The sequence below is a fragment of the Protopterus annectens genome, chromosome 2.part0 (assembly GCF_019279795.1).
Source record: "Protopterus annectens isolate FY-2018-M chromosome 2.part0, PAN1.0, whole genome shotgun sequence".
NCBI classification, from domain to species: Eukaryota; Metazoa; Chordata; order Ceratodontiformes; family Protopteridae; genus Protopterus; species Protopterus annectens.
Window position 1 is genome coordinate 1,619,606,152 of NC_056728.1, and position 18,070 is coordinate 1,619,624,221.

The window sequence follows — 18,070 nt, forward strand, 5'->3', positions numbered from 1 at the left end:
GCACCATTGAAAGGTTTGATAAGACTGTACTGTACTGGAATTAACTGGAAATAAATGAAATGAACCTGGAATGAAAGTCTTTACCTGTTAATTACCCAAACTTGTGCTAAAAAGGTCCCAGTCTCTCCTTTATGGGACAAGTCTTTTGAACCTTTCAGAATGGATTCTGCAAGAACTGTAGTTCGGTTAATAAGACTTTATTAGATGTTCACAATATCTGAATACTGTCTTCATTAACAGTGCTGATAAACAATAACAGCCTGTAAAATTCTAGAATGCTGGTTAGTAATGTATCCAAAGTTTCTACATGTATATTCTGATTTTCCTGAGTAATATAAATTGAAACGGTCTTTATTTGACTGGTGTTCTGTACTCAAGCTTGATTGTCTGTTTTTTAGAGACCCTTTTACATATAAGTCGAAAAGCTAACTCATATTTTAAAATTCTGGATATTTAATCTTTTCTGTATGTCAGTCAGAACTAACTAACTGATTTCACTATGTCAGAAGTATTTTCTAATATTACCAAAACCCTGTAATGCTTTTCATACCTCTTTAGCCTTAGTTGCCTTGGTTTCTAAGCTTTGTCTTGCATGTGCCTCTTTATCTAGTATTCCATTGCATGTACATATTTCCCTTGAGAAAGGATAATTCTGTATTTCTGTATTTCTGCACATCGTATGCTTTTTCTTTTCTAATAAATTGTCTTTCCCTGAAACAGAATGGATACATGAAATCACAAGTCTGACTCTTTATTTTCAGGCCTATTATTCTGCCTTACTGTCCTATAGTGAATTGACTAAGAATACCCTCACTCTAACACTGAAGTTCTCCTTCCAATGTAAATGATATTTGAAGGGCTCCATTTAATTTACATTACATCATATTAATTTCTATAACAGCAGAAGGAGACAATTGCCTATTAAGTGGGCCCTTTTTGTTTTAACATTAAGCATCCCATCTGTTTCTATTTTCATCTTACTATTTTTCCACCTTTCACATGGCATTTTGAGTGCATCTGTTGATTCTCTTTTCACCACTCATTTTGGTAGCCCATCCCATTGGTGCACAATCCTCTCTGTAATAAGTTATCTTCGGAGACCTAGAGAGTAGTTAGTCCCCACTGTCTGCTACCAGTGTCCTCTTGCTCCTGCCTTTTAATGACCCCTTCACGATCTCATTAACATGATCAAGTGCACCCATAACATGCCCCTGTATCCCATTTCTTCTGGCCACAAGTGAGAAAAGCTCTAATTCCTCTAGCCTATACTGGCATTCCTTCCTCCTTCATTCCATAGAACTTTCTGATAGCTTTCCACAGGATTCCTTCTACCTGAGGTCCTTTTCCTTATGTAGCCTCCAGAACTGAACACTGTACTCAAGATGTGATCTAGTCAAGGCCCTTGCTACTGTAAAATTTTCTCTGAAGGTGCATGCTAGTATGCTGCCACTACTCTCTCCCACTACTCCCAGTGTTCCACTCCAGGTATGATAAACACTTCCAGATCTTTTGACATCTCTGGAATCTAAACATAGAAGAATAGATTTCAAGACTTATTATTTGTTGTTGATATGAATGAATGTACAGAATCAATTATTAATATTTAATATTTAATATGATTATGCTTATTTATCATATTTAAATATAAACATAAGGCTATTTGTTCTTCTCCATCATGACTATTCCATGGATATAGCTATTGTAACTGTTAACAATAATTAATAAAAAATAAGGCAAATGGATTCAGTTCAATGAATCTAAAATCTGTTACAAATGAGCAATATATAAAGTACATAGTGTACTATACATATATTGAAAATCAATTCAAAAATTAATCTGCAGACAGACAGATTACACTATATTAAACTTAGACAGTTAAAGAAAAAGTGTTGGATGTAATTCAAAACAAAAATTTTTTTCTAGTATATTAATTTTAAACAACTAAAGAGTTAAGCACTTGACGAAATGTAACGTTATTGTAAGGACTGGTAATACTTCTGTTACACTTCTTATATACGGGTAATATATTTTTATATATCCGTATATAGTTGAGAAATGTTTTGTTGAGTGACATTACACATAAGGCACCTATGCATAGTGAGGTCTTTACGTTGACTGTTTGTTACGGAAGGCAAGTAAATGATTTAATGTGAAAGAATTAATGGAAACTGTTGCTTTAAATGTATAATTATTAAAGTGATGTTACTATGCTGATGTTATGCAAGAGAATTTAAAGCACGACTATGGTTATTTAGTGAAGTTCAAGACTGAGGAAGATTTTATATAGAGGTGAATTATTTCTGTTAAATGATACTATGTAGAATGCATTTATATATAATGGAGATTTTTTTGTCGACTATCTGTCATGCAAGGAAAGCCGATCTTCCAAAGGAATCAATGGCAACTGCTGTTCTAAATGCACAGTTGTTAAAGCGATGCTGTAATGTATATGATCTGTAAGAAAATTGAATGTATGACTGCGGTCATTTAGTGAATCTAAGATTAAAAATATTTCATGCGTAAATGAGCAAAACACAACAGGAGAAAAGTTATATAATAGTTGTTGATTCATACTAGTGCATTGTATGCTTAACTTAGACAGTGCAAGAGGCTCTGTGAGATTAAGCAGCTGGTGTCAGCTGAAAACACAATGTTTTAATTAAGCAATTAGCTCCTCCTTCTCTGAGTTAATAGTTTTATTGATTATATTTTATTGGATGGTCTTTTATATATAAGAAGTGCCTACATTTAGTATAATTGATCTGATGAAGCGTGCACAGTGCACGCGAAAGCGCTTATCCTATTGCCTGGTTTTATTGGAATAAAAAGAAGATTTTATGCACTTATTCTTGTGGTGTATCCTTGCAGTTCATCTCTGATATTCTGATTTTCCTGAGTAATATAAATTGAAACGGTCTTTATTTGACAGGTCTTCTGCACTCAAGCTTGATTGTCTGCTTTTTAGAGACCCTTTTACATATAAGTCGAAAAGCTAACTCATATTCTAAAATTCTGGATATTTAATCTTTTCTGTATGTCAGTCAGAACTAACTAACTGATTTCACTATGTCAGAAGTATTTTCTAATATTACAAAAACCCTGTAATGCTTTTCATACCTCTTTAGCCTTAGTTGCCTTGGTTTCTAAGCTTTTTCTTGCATGTGCCTCTTTATCTAGTATTCCATTGCACGTACATCTTTCCCTTGAGAAAGGATAATTCTGTATTTCTGTATTTCTGCACATCATATGCTTTATCTTTTCTAATAAATTGTCTTTCCCTGAAACAGAATGGATACATGAAATCACAAGTCTGACTCTTTATTTTCAGGCCTATTATTCTGCCTTATGGTTCTATAGTGAATTGACTAAGAATACCCTCACTCTAACACTGAAGTTCTCCTTCCAATGTAAATGATATTTGAAGGGCTCCATTTAATTTACATTACATCATATTAATTTCTATAACAGCAGAAGGAGACAATTGCCTATTAAGTGGGCCCTTTTTGTTTTAACATTAAGCATCCCATCTGTTTCTATTTTCATCTTACTGTTTTTCCACCTTTCACATGGCATTTTGAGTGCATCTGTTGATTCTCTTTTCACCACTCATTTTGGTAGCCCATCCCATTGGTGCACAATCCTCTCTGTAATAAGTTATCTTCGGAGACCTAGAGAGTAGTTAGTCCCCACTGTCTGCTACCAGTGTCCTCTTGCTCCTGCCTTTTAATGACCCCTTTAAGATCTCATTAACATGATCAAGTGCACCCATAACATGCCCCCTGTATCCCATTTCTTCTGGCCACAAGTGAGAAAAGCTCTAATTCCTCTAGCCTATGCTGGCATTCCTTCCTCCTTCATTCCATAGAACTTTCTGATAGCTTTCCACAGGATTCCTTCTACCTGAGGTCCTTTTCCTTATGTAGCCTCCAGAACTGAACACTGTACTCAAGATGTGATCTAGTCAAGGCCCTTGCTACTGTAAAATTTTCTCTGAAGGTGCATGCTAGTATGCTGCCACTACTCTCTCCCACTACTCCCAGTGTTCCACTCCAGGTATGATAAACACTTCCAGATCTTTTGACATCTCTGTAACTCCTCCTAGCTGATAGCTTCACACTAGGGTTGTTTTGGACTCAGTGCAGTACTTTGTTTTTTATTGCACTGAACCCCAATTTCTAACTTTCTGTCCACATGTTCATCCTTTACAAATTCTTGTCCAGACTCTTTCCCCCAAATTCACCACTGCTATGCCTATCACTCTGAGATCAGCTTAAGGGCCTACTGTTTGCTTTCTTCCCTTAGGTATGTTTGAGACAAACAAACAAAAGAGCACTGAGCCCATGACATTCCCTAGAGGTACTCCATTCATCACTTTCCTAATTTATGACATTGTCTGCTTCACCACAAGCTTATGCACCCTTTCCTGTAGCCATTAAGCTGTCTGGTTCATAAATCATGGTCCAGACTACAAGCCTTCCAGTTTTTCTTTACAGTGTCCAGTGTGAGACCATATCAATGGGGTTGCTGAAGTACAGGTACACTATGGCTGTGATACTCCCCTGTCAAGTTCAGCTGTAACCCAGCCATAAAAGTAAATCAGATTTGACTGTTAGTTTATTTTAACCATGAACTTGTCTTGCTTATTGTTTTAGCTCTGTTGGCATAGAGTGATACCATGAATAAGGTGACCAAAGTTTAGATAATGGCTTCTGCATTTGTTGGAGAAGGCAGATACTGGAGAAGAAATGATGAGGCATATGCCTGCTTACCTTTTCCAGGGTGGTGGATGTGGAGGGAAGGCATGCAGGCTAGATGTACTGCTCTTTATGGCTGTGATGAAGACCTGAGCCAGAGGAAGGCAAGAGCTGGCTCAGCTTGTGGGTTGGGGTGGGGTTGGGCATATTCCTGCCCTAGGCAAAGATTGGATCTACCTTCTAGTAAGTGTACCTCATTGCAATAACCCATCCTGCAGAAGACACCAGCAAGAAGAGGGGCCAGAACCACTTGCTCATGCAACATAAATTGCTGTGAGCAGCAATGGCAGTTCCCCAGGGTTGTTCCACTCTTTTGTACCGTACATACCAGTTAGTGGAAAGCTGGCAACCCATGAACTTGTGGGGTAGATAAGTACCAGACAAACCCCCTTCAGTACAAGCACATATTGAGTAAAGAGGAACTTAAGGGAGAAGCAACAGTGCCACAAAAAATTCACCCCACACATGCACTCATATGATCCACAGCAAAAAATTAAAATTAAAAAATAAAAAATAAAAAAATGTCATTTGCTGTCCTGGTGATTGTTTTCCTCTCTACCAAACTTTACCTCTGGATTCCCTCCCTTACTTTCCCTGCTACTGTTATTAAACTAACAAGCCTTGTTGTTCCTAGGATTATTTCTGCACCCATCCATGTAAAATGTTTCTCACAATTACTCTCTTCCAGTCTATTGGCCTTTCTTCACTAGCCAGTGATATACTGAAAATCACCTTCAAGAGGTCTGGCAATACACTGATCAGATTTCTGGGGAATCTGGGAGGTAAGCTATTTGACCCTGGAACTTTATCCTCCCTAAGTGAAGTCAATTCCTCCTGAACTTTATGCCGTTCTGTCTTGCTATCAAGTTCAAGTTTATTTAGGTGCTTTATGCAAAATACTATAATAAAATATTTTTAAAGGAACAACACAAAACAAAACATTTGCAGAAGTTCAACATATCATCAATCTGCACGATTGAAAGCCATTTTAGATAGTTATGAATTTAATGCCTGCCTGAAACCAACCGAAGATGAACATTCTCAGATTCAAGGAAGTAGCAGATTCTGTAAGTAGGGAGCCTGGTAGGAAAAGAGTATGGAAATTTGAATTTTCAGGGTTAACCTGTCAAAGTGCCAACAGCCACTAAGATGCTGAGCACAAACATGTACTGTGAACTCCTTCAGGTAACAGTGGACAATTAAACTAACACTAGAGTCTTGTAAATTATCCTGTAATGAACAGTAAGCCAGTGGAGGCTGCACAGAACAGGCATAATGTTTTGATAATATGACATGACATATCAGTAAGTAGCCTTGATGCAGAGTTCTGTACCTTATGTATGTAGACAGTCAAGTTTTGTCTTAGTCCCAGGTAAAAGGCATTGAAGTAATCCAGTTTAGAAGAGATCAAGGCAAGACCATCAGCTGAGAGATCTACTTGGGATATTGTGTTTAATCTTGGAAATGTTTCTCAAATGGAAACAGAATGACTTCACTCCAGCTGACACCTGGTCATGGAATGTTAGCAGTGAGTCAAGAATAAAACCATGATTTCTTACCTTACTGACAAATTCAAGCTTGACACCACCATACATAATGTAGTTGGGCAGTGGTATTGTGGAGAAATCTCTCATGAGTTGCATGAGCAGCCAAGGCCTCCATCTTTGTGGTGATCAGCTTTAGGTGATTTCCGGTTAGCTAAGTATGTATAGCTTCAGGGTCATTCAGCATATCTTTCTGCTTGAAAGGAGACTAGATCTGAGTATCATAGACATAACTGTGATATGCTAATCCCCTTTCCCTTAACAGATCTCCTAATGGAAGCATATACACTGTAAACAGTAAAGGACCCAAAGGAGAACCTTGTGGTATTAAGTTGGGAACAGACCTATGGATACAGTTAGACAGGTAGGATTTAAGCCACTCAAGAACTGTAGCAGGAGTACCACAGTAAAAATGCAAATATTCTACTAGGATGCCATGGCCTGTTGTGTCAGATGCTGCTGAGAGATCCAGGGAGACCAGCACTGGTCTGTTGCTATCAGGAAAATATTAACTAATCTAATAAGAGTGTTTTTTGTACTGTAGGAAGTATCAAAGTCTAACTGGAAAGGATCAATAAGTCCACTAACTTTAAGATGGATCTCTAGATGGTTGTAGACAACCTGTTGAACAACCTTCCCAAGATGGCAAAGTTAGAAATTGCTGTAGTTTAAAATTTTCAGATCTAAAGATGGTTTCTTGCAGGTTTGGATAACCGCTAAAGGGAATACCCCATCTCTCAATGATGTGACTAAAATCCAATAGATTACTGGACCCAGTACATCCAAATTATCCATAACCACCCTAAAAGTATATGAATCCAACCCGCATGCTGTCAGTCACAGACATGAGAGAACAGTAGTGAACTTGTTGAAGTCAGGAATATTGAACACCACCAAGACATGGTTACCAGAATGGCGTGGACTTATTTGTCACTCTTGGGGTCAGTTAGGGAAAGAGTGGACCCGATAGAGGCAATTTTGTCTGATCCCTGTTCCACCCATTCTGCCCTAACATCATCCCAGCATGCCCCCCCTCCCCTGTTTTTCTTTGTGAAGACTAAAGCAAAGTATTTATTCAGTACCAATGCATCTTCTGTGATTATCTTCCCAAATCATCCCTCATATCTTTTTCTTTTTTCTTTTTTCTTTCTTTCTGCTATATACATGTAAGTACTGTATCCATTTCTGGAATCTGCATAAATAAGGGGAGATCAAATTGTTCAAAGGTGTACAGTAGAGTTTTAGAAAAAATGATGGTACTGGCTCTGATGAGCTAGTGAGACAAGTTAGCACATATACCCTAGAAAGAGAGAGTGAAAAGAAGGGTTAAGGTTTGAACACAATCCATTATTCAGGGGTGGGGAGGGAGCAAGTGAGATAGGTGAAGTTCAAGAAGAACAGAGAAGGAAGATACAAATGTATATGGCAGCCTGAAGGGAATGGTTCAGAAGTGACTTTGTTTTTCACTGTGAAAGTGATAAGAAAATGGAAACTTGCCAGAAACAATGATGAAATGCAGGTTAGTGGAGGTATTAACATATGCCAAGGGCATACAGAATAAAGGATGGGGCAGTGGTTGGAAAGGGCCACCTCAATAGAGTCTAGTTGTAACTTTTTGCTGCACACAGTAAACCACAGTTTGTTGCATATTTGCAACTTTACATATGTATATATATATATATATATATATATATATATATATATATATATATATAAATATATCTATATATATAAATAAATATATATATATATATATATATATATATATATATATATATATATATATGGTTTACTGTAGGAACGTTGAAATTGCCTTGGTCGACCAACACATGGGTAAAAGGCAGATTCCCAGGTAGGTAGAATGTTGAACAAAAATCAATTGAGTTACACTACAGCGAACGGGTAGTGTAGGTCGATCATTTTGGTTCGACATTGTGCAGGAAAGTCGCTCTTCAGTGAGGAACAGGGAATTAGCCCATTTCCTCACTGTAGTGCAATCTTGGCGTTAGTATATTTAAGGTACAGGGGGACATGGGGGTGCAGGGGGACTTAGCCACCCTGCAAAATACTAACAGTAATGTATTGTTGACTGTAGAGTTCAACGGTACATTAATGTGCATAGCAGGAAGTGAGTGACATCACCTCCTGCTATGTCGAATACATCGAACCATGGTGGTCGATGTATTCAGTTTCACTTTGGGTTTACTTTCGAAATTTCGGATTGAGCATTTCGAGTCGACCTTTGTTATTAGGTTCATAGGTGTGTACTAGGCTAATGATCCTGGAGCCTTTGCAAGCCTTGCCCATAGGATTACCCCGGCATCGTGCCATCTGGCCTTAGATCCCAGTGCCTCTGTCAAGTATAGCCACTTGAGTGATCCCCGGGGTGAATTTTCTATTTCCCATCCACTCATCAAGATTTCTCTTGAAGAGGGCCAGTGAGGCACTCCGCTTGACATGTATGGGAAGTCTATTCCATAGCATGGGCAGTCTCTGGGTTATGAACCTGTCCCTCCAGCTTGTTCTGTTGATTGTGGTAATGAGGTTGAGGTATCTGGAGCGAGTAGTATGGAAGGATTGGGATTTCTTTAGCTGTAGCATTTCTAACAGAGCTGGGTCAGGCATGGCTTTGTAAGTCAAGCAGAGATTGCCTCTAAGGAGGCGATATGAGACAGAGAATAGTTGGAGTTTTTTGAGTCTGTCCATATAGGACAAGTGTTTAAGGCCTAGGATCCTCTTTGTGAGGTACTTTTGTGGCCTCTCCAGTTGTTGCAGCTGTCTAGTGAGGTACATGCCAAATGGGGCATTGTACTCAATGACTGGCCTAATGAGGGAAGGGTAGAGAGAGACAATGACCTCTTTCTTCCTGGATGCAAAACCCTTAGTAATGGGATGTGCCACATAAAAGGACTTTCTGACCACAGTGGCAATGTGGTGGTCAAAAGACAGGTTGCTGTCAGGCTGTGTTCCCAGTTCTCTTATGACGCCTTCTGTATTTAGTGGACTACCATGTATGTGGTGATTCATGGGAAACAGGTTTTTCCCAAAGGGGATGACGACACATTTTTTGGCATTGAGCTTAAGGCCATGGTTCTGACACCACTCGTTGGTCTCAGTGAGGCCATTCTGTAGGATGTCAGCATCACTTGGGGAGTTAATTATGGCTTCCAACTTGTAGTCGTCTACGAACCAGAGTCCATTCGTGCTGGCCTGGACTTCAGAGAAGTAGATACCAAACAGGAGATAACCCAGGACCGAACCCTGTGGGACTCCACTTGTGACTGTTCGGCAGTCTGACTTGGTCGACCAAAGCTGATTTGAACTTTCAATAGTAAACAAATATATATGTATATATATATATATATATATGTATATATATATATGTATATATATATATATATATATATATATATATATATATATATATATATATATATATATATATATATATATATATATATATGTAAACACCTGATCTTTGTAGAATTGAGGAGAAGCAGACATTCCATTAAGATCTTATACAAACTAAGAAAATTTCAGTTTTTGTAGATGTAGGAGCCACTTGCCATTATAGGTCCGTAGGTGATTACTAGGCTAACAACTCTAGCCATGCTTCTCAAGGTGAGATCAAACCCTGTACCTTTTATCTATATATAACTACCTTAACTGTTTTGCCAACTCCTAACTAGACAAAAAGAAGCCCCTAACTAGACAGTGACCAAAGGTGAGATTAATCCCTGTACCTTGTGCCTGTGAGGTGAACACCTTAACCATTAAACTAAACCACAGCCTTCACTGCATGGAGCAGTCCATTCCTTGGTTTAGGGTGGTTCCCTAACACCATAGCCAGTTCTTTCTTTTAAGTCATGGTTTCCAGAGCTCTTTTTTACATTTATCAGAATAAAGTGCCCACATTTCATGGTTAAAGAAATAAGAAGGCTTAAGCCTCCAAAACTTACTAAATGACCCTGTGGTTGACAAATATTAGAACAGAACCATCTGTCCTTGTTTTGCTTCAACTGTTACATTGTCCCAGATGTCACCAATGACAACGTTTTATTGTTGCCTTTTAGAGTGCAGCACCCTCCATTCCACTCACTACCCTTGCAGTAGTTGGAGGGCTTTAGACGAGCACTGGTTGAAAAGTCATTCAAAAAGTCAACAATATGTGGGTATTGTGCAAGAGGCAGACTTAGGCTTTAGGCCCTTACAGTTTCTTGTCTTTAAGGCTCATGTATTCTTCATTATTCCTGCCATGTTGTTGAATTCCTGTTGTCTCGTTCCCAGACTTGAAAGACGTGGAACAGTACAGGCTCATCTCTTTGTCAGTCATTGGGAAAGAATGCCTGAATGCCTGGAAGAAGTGCCAATTAACACAGCACCACCCCCACCTTTAGTGATTTTGATGGTGGAATTGAATGCCTGCGAATTGATTTTTTTATATAGGGAATGGAGTCTGATACCTACTGTTAGTTTTGCTTGGAGGCCACTTCTTTCTGAGCACTAGATTTATTCTAGAAAAGAAAATGTAAGTCTGGCAAAGGATGGCCATGATTTTAAGGCCAGGGAAAGTATGTATCTTTTTTCCAGATCAATCAAGCAATCTTGTTTTGCATGTTACCTCGGAAACACGGAGCCCATGTATAGACTCAAATTACCTGGCTGCATCCATTCATATCATAGTAGGACCTGCCACCAGTTGTAAATTTGCTTGCGTTTCTCTAGGACCCTGTAAAAGCAATCTTGTTTCTTTCGGAAAGGGGCTGGGAGCTTGACTGACAAAACACTTTTGATGATTTGTACTTATGTTGAAGACTGATGAAGTTGCTACCATGAGAGTTTCTCTTGGGGTTGTTTATACTACTAAACATATTGGTGCTGGATTTGAAGAACTTACTATCACAGTAGAATATGTCAAGAAAAGTCCAGAAGATTATTTTGTATAACAGGTAGAAAACCATTACATTAGACTTCTCACACACTAACCCCTTCAGTAGCCTTTCTTTCTCCACAGGCATGAACCTCTTTACCAACACCGACTAAACTACATCTGTTCCAGTGGTCGTGTATCATGCCTGAACCAGCTCATTTGTTACACCTTCTAAAAGAACTACATTCACCATTCAGTCCATTTCAAATTCCATTTACAGATTTGTGACTTTCTCCCCCCCAAAATAAACACCATTGCAAAACCACTGAAAAAGCTAACTGGCTACCTGTGAAACAAAGTGCTGACTTTCAACTTGCCTCTTTATTATTTAAACTTATCTAGAATGACATTGTCCCTCCACTAGCTTCCAGACTATTCACAGATGGACCAACATACAACCGAAAACATCTTAACCAGTCATCTCAGTTCTCCTGGACCATCTCACTGAAATAGGCAGTAGTGATGACACACTACCCTGGTTCAGTTACTACCTTTCTAACGCCAATTTCTCAGCTAATTTCAGTTTATCAACCTCTACATCAGTCCATCTGCAGAAGGGTGTTCCTCAGTGATGTATTCTGGCACCACTCCTCTTTTCTATCTAAATTAACAAACTTCCTTTTGACGTTCCCTGTCATCCTTTCCTGCTTTATAGTGTTCACATGGTCCTTTTCTGCTTCAACCATTTTATCTCTTTTCATGCCCCTATTCAATGGATCAGTGATTAACAATTACTGCTAAACGTCTGTAAATCAAAAACAATGCATTTTGGCACTAGGTAAAAGCTCACTTCTATCTCCAGACCTCTTAAAATCCTCGGTCATTTTAAGAATACTATTGAAAATGTTACTTTATTCAAATAACTAGAGATTTGGTTTGACCCCTTCCTAAATTTTGAGTTAATACGATCTCTCTTTTTCTATCTGAATCCTGTAGAAATGCCATAGGTGAATGTATCTTATTGGCTCAGCTAGAATACTGCCTCCCACTAATTGCTACAGCTTCTAAAAGAAATATATCCACCAATGTGAAGTTGTTCAATCTCGCCGTTTGTTCTTTCAATTCATCGGCTCTGAGTCAGCCGCTTTCCAAGCTCAAGATCTTTTAGTAGCTCGAGGCACAGTACCTATCCCATGATGCTGTCTGACTAACCCTCAGATCTAGTTTGCCGCTGCAACGGATCGCATGTCTTCAGTGTGCTCAGGCCAGTGAAGGTTTATTAAGAAGTATATTCTACAGCTAAGTTTACATTTTTATGTATATCTGTTTTTCTACCAGTATCCCTTGTTATACTGTCTTTATTTAGGGCTTTGTCCCTGTTTAGTGTGTTTTATTGGAGCGAGTTTCTCTTGGGCCTTGCCCTCTCTTCTCTTGGTTACATCCTTTGCTATAGTTGTACAGGGATCGGTCAATTTCCCCCCCATCCCACCTTTTGGCAGATTGTTATTAGATTGTTATTGGATTGTACTGTTGTACTTGATATTATCAGGGATCTGATAATTGTGCCTTCTCAGTGTTTCTATTATTTGTTATTGCATTGTACTGTTGTACTTGATATTATCAGGGATCTGATAATTGTGCCTTGTCTTTGTTTCTCTTCTTTGTTATTGGATTGTACTGTTGTACTTGATATTATCAGGGATCTGATAATTGTGCTTTCTCTTGGACATGATGGCTGACCAAAAGCAAAAGTCTGGATTTAAGAGATGTGACTGTGGTCAAAAAATGTCAATCACAGATAACCACATTTCTTATGTTTATTGTTTGGGACCTCTTCATTTGCAGGAGGATTGTTCCATCTGCCACTCTTTTAGTGGCAGAGTTTTGTTAGAGAGACGTAGGAAACTGATTGATCGAGGTCTCTTAACACCTGAGTTTCAGGAAGGTTTGGACAAGTCCGACCAGACTTCCAAGTCTTCGAAAGGGTCGTAGTCGTCTCGGGTGTCCTCGGAGCCTAAGTCTTCAGCTCCGAGCACCACTGTTAAGGTGCGGTCACCGGTTCCTAGGTCTTCGGAACCGTGTGCTGAACCGATGATTCTGAGCCAACCTTTGGTTTTGGAGCCGGTATTGGAGAATTTAAAATCTCCAATACTTAGGTCTGTAGCTTCTTCGAGCCCTTCGACCTGCTCTTCAAGGATGTCGGATATTGATGTGGACCGTGTGGTGCAGAGGCTCTTGGAGAACCTGGCATTGGCTAAACTGCTCTCGGCTTCGTCCCAACTAGGTTTGAGCACTGTTCCTGCCCCCATTGCCTGTGACTACTCCTCCTCCGAGCCTACCCAGGCCTTCGGAGCCGGAGGCGGAAGATCTGATGGTTGTGGAACCCGTGGAGCTGAGTTCTGTTCCAGTGACTTCGGTTCCACCCACCCTGACATCTTCAGTGCCATCCGAAGAGTCTCGGATCCGACACTCTCTCATTGGTTCCGTGGGGGAGAGTCGAACTGACATGTCGGTTCTGACACTTTCCCTTGGGGCTTCAATGCAGGTGAGCTCGGCTCTGTCCTCGGGTTTGGAGCCCTTGGCCTCGGCACCTGCAAGGCCTCCATCTTCTTCGGAACAGGTGGCCTCCTCGGGCTGAGACTCCGGGGCCTATGATGCCATGAGGAGGGTGTTGTCTGTTCAGACCCACACTACAGGGCACTCCTCTTCCTCCCTGAAGATGCCGAGTTCTGCCTCTTCGTCTAAAGCACCTACTAAGCAACGAGACCCAGAGCCTCAGGTATCCCCTTTGGGTGAACCCTGCTCTACTGAAACTTCACCAGACGCCCCCACTAATGAAGTTCCCAGAAATAGACTATGCAAGAGGAGGCATTTGGATTCCCCTCAGGAATCCTTGACATCAGACACCGACTTAAGAGGAATTGTAGGGATCCCCACGGTCCCCCTCAGAGGATGTCTCCTTTGCGGACATCTTAGAAATACTTAAGCAGAGGGGTGACTGGCAGTCCATTTGCCATACTGAGGATGAGTCGGTGCTCCTGAAGGCCTTTGGGTCTCAGCCTTCTACCTCCTGGGTTGCTCCGCCCTTCGACGAACTAATAGAACTGGTTGCTCGAAGGGCGTGGGAATCCCCTAATACCATGGAACCAGACCCTCGAGGGCCCAATAAATTCATCACTGCCCCTCTAGAGAAATCGTTCCTCACCAAAGGAGTCCCTGTTGATGCCATGGTGGCGGCGGCCACCAAGAAAGATATGTCAGAGACTTCTTCTACTGTCCACCCTGCTAATAATTCTTATTATTATACTCCTTATTCTAGGACGATTCCTTTCTTGTTGGATTCAGCAATCTAGATCTGAGGGTTAGCCAGACAGCATCATGGGATAGGTACTGTGCCTCAAGCTACTGAAAGATCTTGAGCTTGGAAAGCGGCTGATACAGAGCTGATGGATCGGCTCCGTACCCACGTGTAAGAACAAAGGCGAAATGAACAACTCACATGGAACATTATGGTAAGAACATAACTTCTTTTTCAGTCCATTTCAAATGCCATTTGCAGATTCATCACTCTCTTCCCAAAAAATTAACACCACTGCAAAACCATTCAAAAAGCTGACTGGCTACCTGTGAAACAACATGATGACTTTCTACTTGTTTGTCAACTATTTAAACTTATCAAGAATGACACCTTCCCTCCACTAGCTTTCAGAATTTTCAGAGATGCACCAACAGCTAGAATACTGTCTCCAGCTAATTGTTGCAATTTCTAAAAGAGTTGTTTCCACCAGTCAGTTCATTTCAAATGCCATTTGCAGATGAATCTGTCTCTCTTTACCCAAGAAATGAACACCACTGCAAAACCATTGAAAAAGCTAATTGACTACCTGTGAAACAACATGCTGACTTGTTTCTCAACTATTTAAACTTGTCAAGAATAACACTTTCCCTCCACAAGCTTCCAGACTATTCAGCAATTTACCAACATATAACCTTCGACATCTTATCACTCATGTCTTCTCCTCCACCCGCAAACTAGGCTTCACTGCACAGACCATGCTTTCTCAGTCCTTGGTCCCAAACTATGGGAATCTGTCACTTCTTTTCTTAAAGATAATTCCTCTTACCCCATTTTCCATTCACAAGATTGTAGGAAAATGCAACTGCTATCTCTCTGGTCATATAACTTAACTTCTTCATTCCTTTTTCCATCTACATATCTTGCTCTGACTCTATTTTTGATTATGATTTTTTAGGCATGCCAACTCTGATTCCCACTATATCTGTATTAATGAATCCAAGCTCTTTAAAAAAGTGCTGTGGTCGGATCTGGATCCATTAACCTCCAACTGTTTAATCTGAAAGAAACGACAACATCGTATCTACAAATTGTGCAATACACACCTCTCAACAGTACCAAATTCCTCGGAATTTATGTTTTGAGGGCAAAATAATGGGGTGCCGTGAATTCCCGAGTGGCCCCTTCAAATCCCAATTTTGCTTTTTTTCTTTATTTACAATTTTTGTTACCAGTGACATCATCACGCATCGCCAGAGTATCCTGAACACAGGAGGTGCTTCATAGGGAAAGACTTGGGTATAGCATAAGAAGCATTCCAAAAGAGTAAACAAAACATTTCCAGGTGTGAGAAAACAAGCAAGCAGTCAGCATATGTATGTAAGATCCTGTTCTAGGTAAGCACATTCCCTTGTGGAAGAAGTTCTTGTGAGCAATCGTACAAAATATTGTGGGAGTGCTGGGTTTCCCTGGTTGGAAAAAATGCATTGTGTGAATGGACAATTGAAGTTAATATTTGGAGAAGAACGATATAAGTATATTGTTTATAAGTACTGACCAGTAACTGAGACATATGGCTGCTGTTGTGTGGATTGTATGAAAATAAAAATGAAGGATATTGTCTTACTGTGGTGGAAATACATTTTATTGTGGGAGATTTCTTTGGAATTTTGGATGAATGGAGGTCGCATGATGAATTCTATTGGGATGGTATAGTGTTAATGATCACATCATGCGTTTAATTCACTGTAGTTCTTGCATTTTTGTCATAAGAACATGTTGCATTTTTACTACGGTTATATTTATAGAGTGAAGTTCTCTAGCAGAAGACTTTACTGTGTCTTATAAGACATGTTAAATATTTCCACATTATGGGCACAATGGGATTTTTCTTTTGTAGTTTTAGTACCAAAACAGTGAATGCGTGTATAAACTTTCAACAATGGGAAAAAAGCTGTGTGAGACTTTACGTCTTCCTAAAACTGATGCATGATTTGTTAAGTTAATCTGTCTTGTTTTCAAAAAGTACTATTTTTGCGTATGTTTTATTAGAAACTTAATGCTGCCTTATGATTGCTGTGGAGTTTAGATTTTTTTAATCTTTTAATTTACTGATAAATAGTGAAAGAGAAATCAGCACCCATGTCTCATCATGATAGCTCAAAGTGCCTTGCTGAAATATCTTCCTCAGTAGGTTGTCAGATTCGTAGCTGACAGGGAGAATATTTCCAAGAAATGTTGCTGCCAGTAACGCTAGTGTGCCTTATGTTTTATAACATTTTCCCAAAGTGGTGCATGTGTTGGCAACTCTCCAACACACTGTGGGCCAAGTATGGGAAGCTTTGTTGCGTAAATTCTAACAAGATACTATGAACTGTAAACTTGCACACATTTTGAGGCAATTTTCTCTCTGAATGGTTGGTATAAGCCAAGGACAGTGGTAGAGGCTTTAACACTGCCATATTTCTTTCTTAAGTTGTAGGTGAAAGTCTGAACTTTTTAAACAAAGTGGAAAGTTTAAATTGAGATAATGAAAAAATCATCTGCATGTGTTAAATTCTTTTACATATTTTCTTAACAAAGATAGATTCTAAAGATGTTGGTCTTGTTGCTTGAAGGGGAGTGTTTGACTGCCTTATATGATCTCTGCCTTGCTTTGCAATGCATTACCAATCCCTCTTACAAAGGTGCCCTTCTAAACACAAGTGGCCTAAAGAGCTGCTTGATGCTTTTTTTGCAACCCAGAACCTAGATTTTTTAGGCATCACTAATTCATGGTTTAAAGATGATACACCTGACCTCAGCTACCACTTTTCTGGCTGCCATTACATTCTCAGTACCCATCCTGACAATGAAATGGAAGGGGGCTTTTTTTCTAATTAAATGTAATCTGCAACCCCCCCCCCCCATGTTAAGCAGTGCTCAGCTATGAGTGATCCATATTCTAACTGGATCTCCTTAAAAAACTAAATGACTGCCACTCATGCCTCTCAACTTCTTAACGCAAGAAATCTGGATAAAGCCTAAAATAATGGGGGGGGGGGTAAAGACCCCAAAATAGGGACAGATTTAAAATGTTTTTCTTATAAACTTCAAATATTGTTAGAATAACAGGTTACTAGCAGTTAATTTTATTTTTATAAAATAAAATTGCATTTTAGTTTAATAACATTCCAAAACGAGCATGCTAATTAGTCAGCCCAATCAGCGTGTCCTTTGTAAAACCCCTCCTAACCTCCACCCAACTACTCCAACTTTCTTCAACCTTTCTCTCTCAAAATTTTACCTAACACTAGCCATGCTTTTTTTCCTCCGTCATCTTTGTGTTACAATTGCTTACTCTGTTTTACAACTTAGTGTTGTCACTTGCATTTCACATAAAAAAGAATGCTTATCATCTCATGTTGGTTCAGAATCTATTATTATGGCATATTACACAAATCCTTTGCTACTACTATCACTACATCAATATGTGTTTATCAGTTTTTAAGTTGTGTAATATTTTGTATTATACAATGACCGCCCCCCATTAATATTCAAAAATGTGCATGCTGATTGGTCAGCGTGCACATTGTAATTCAGAGTTATAGTAATGGAAAAAGGTCCG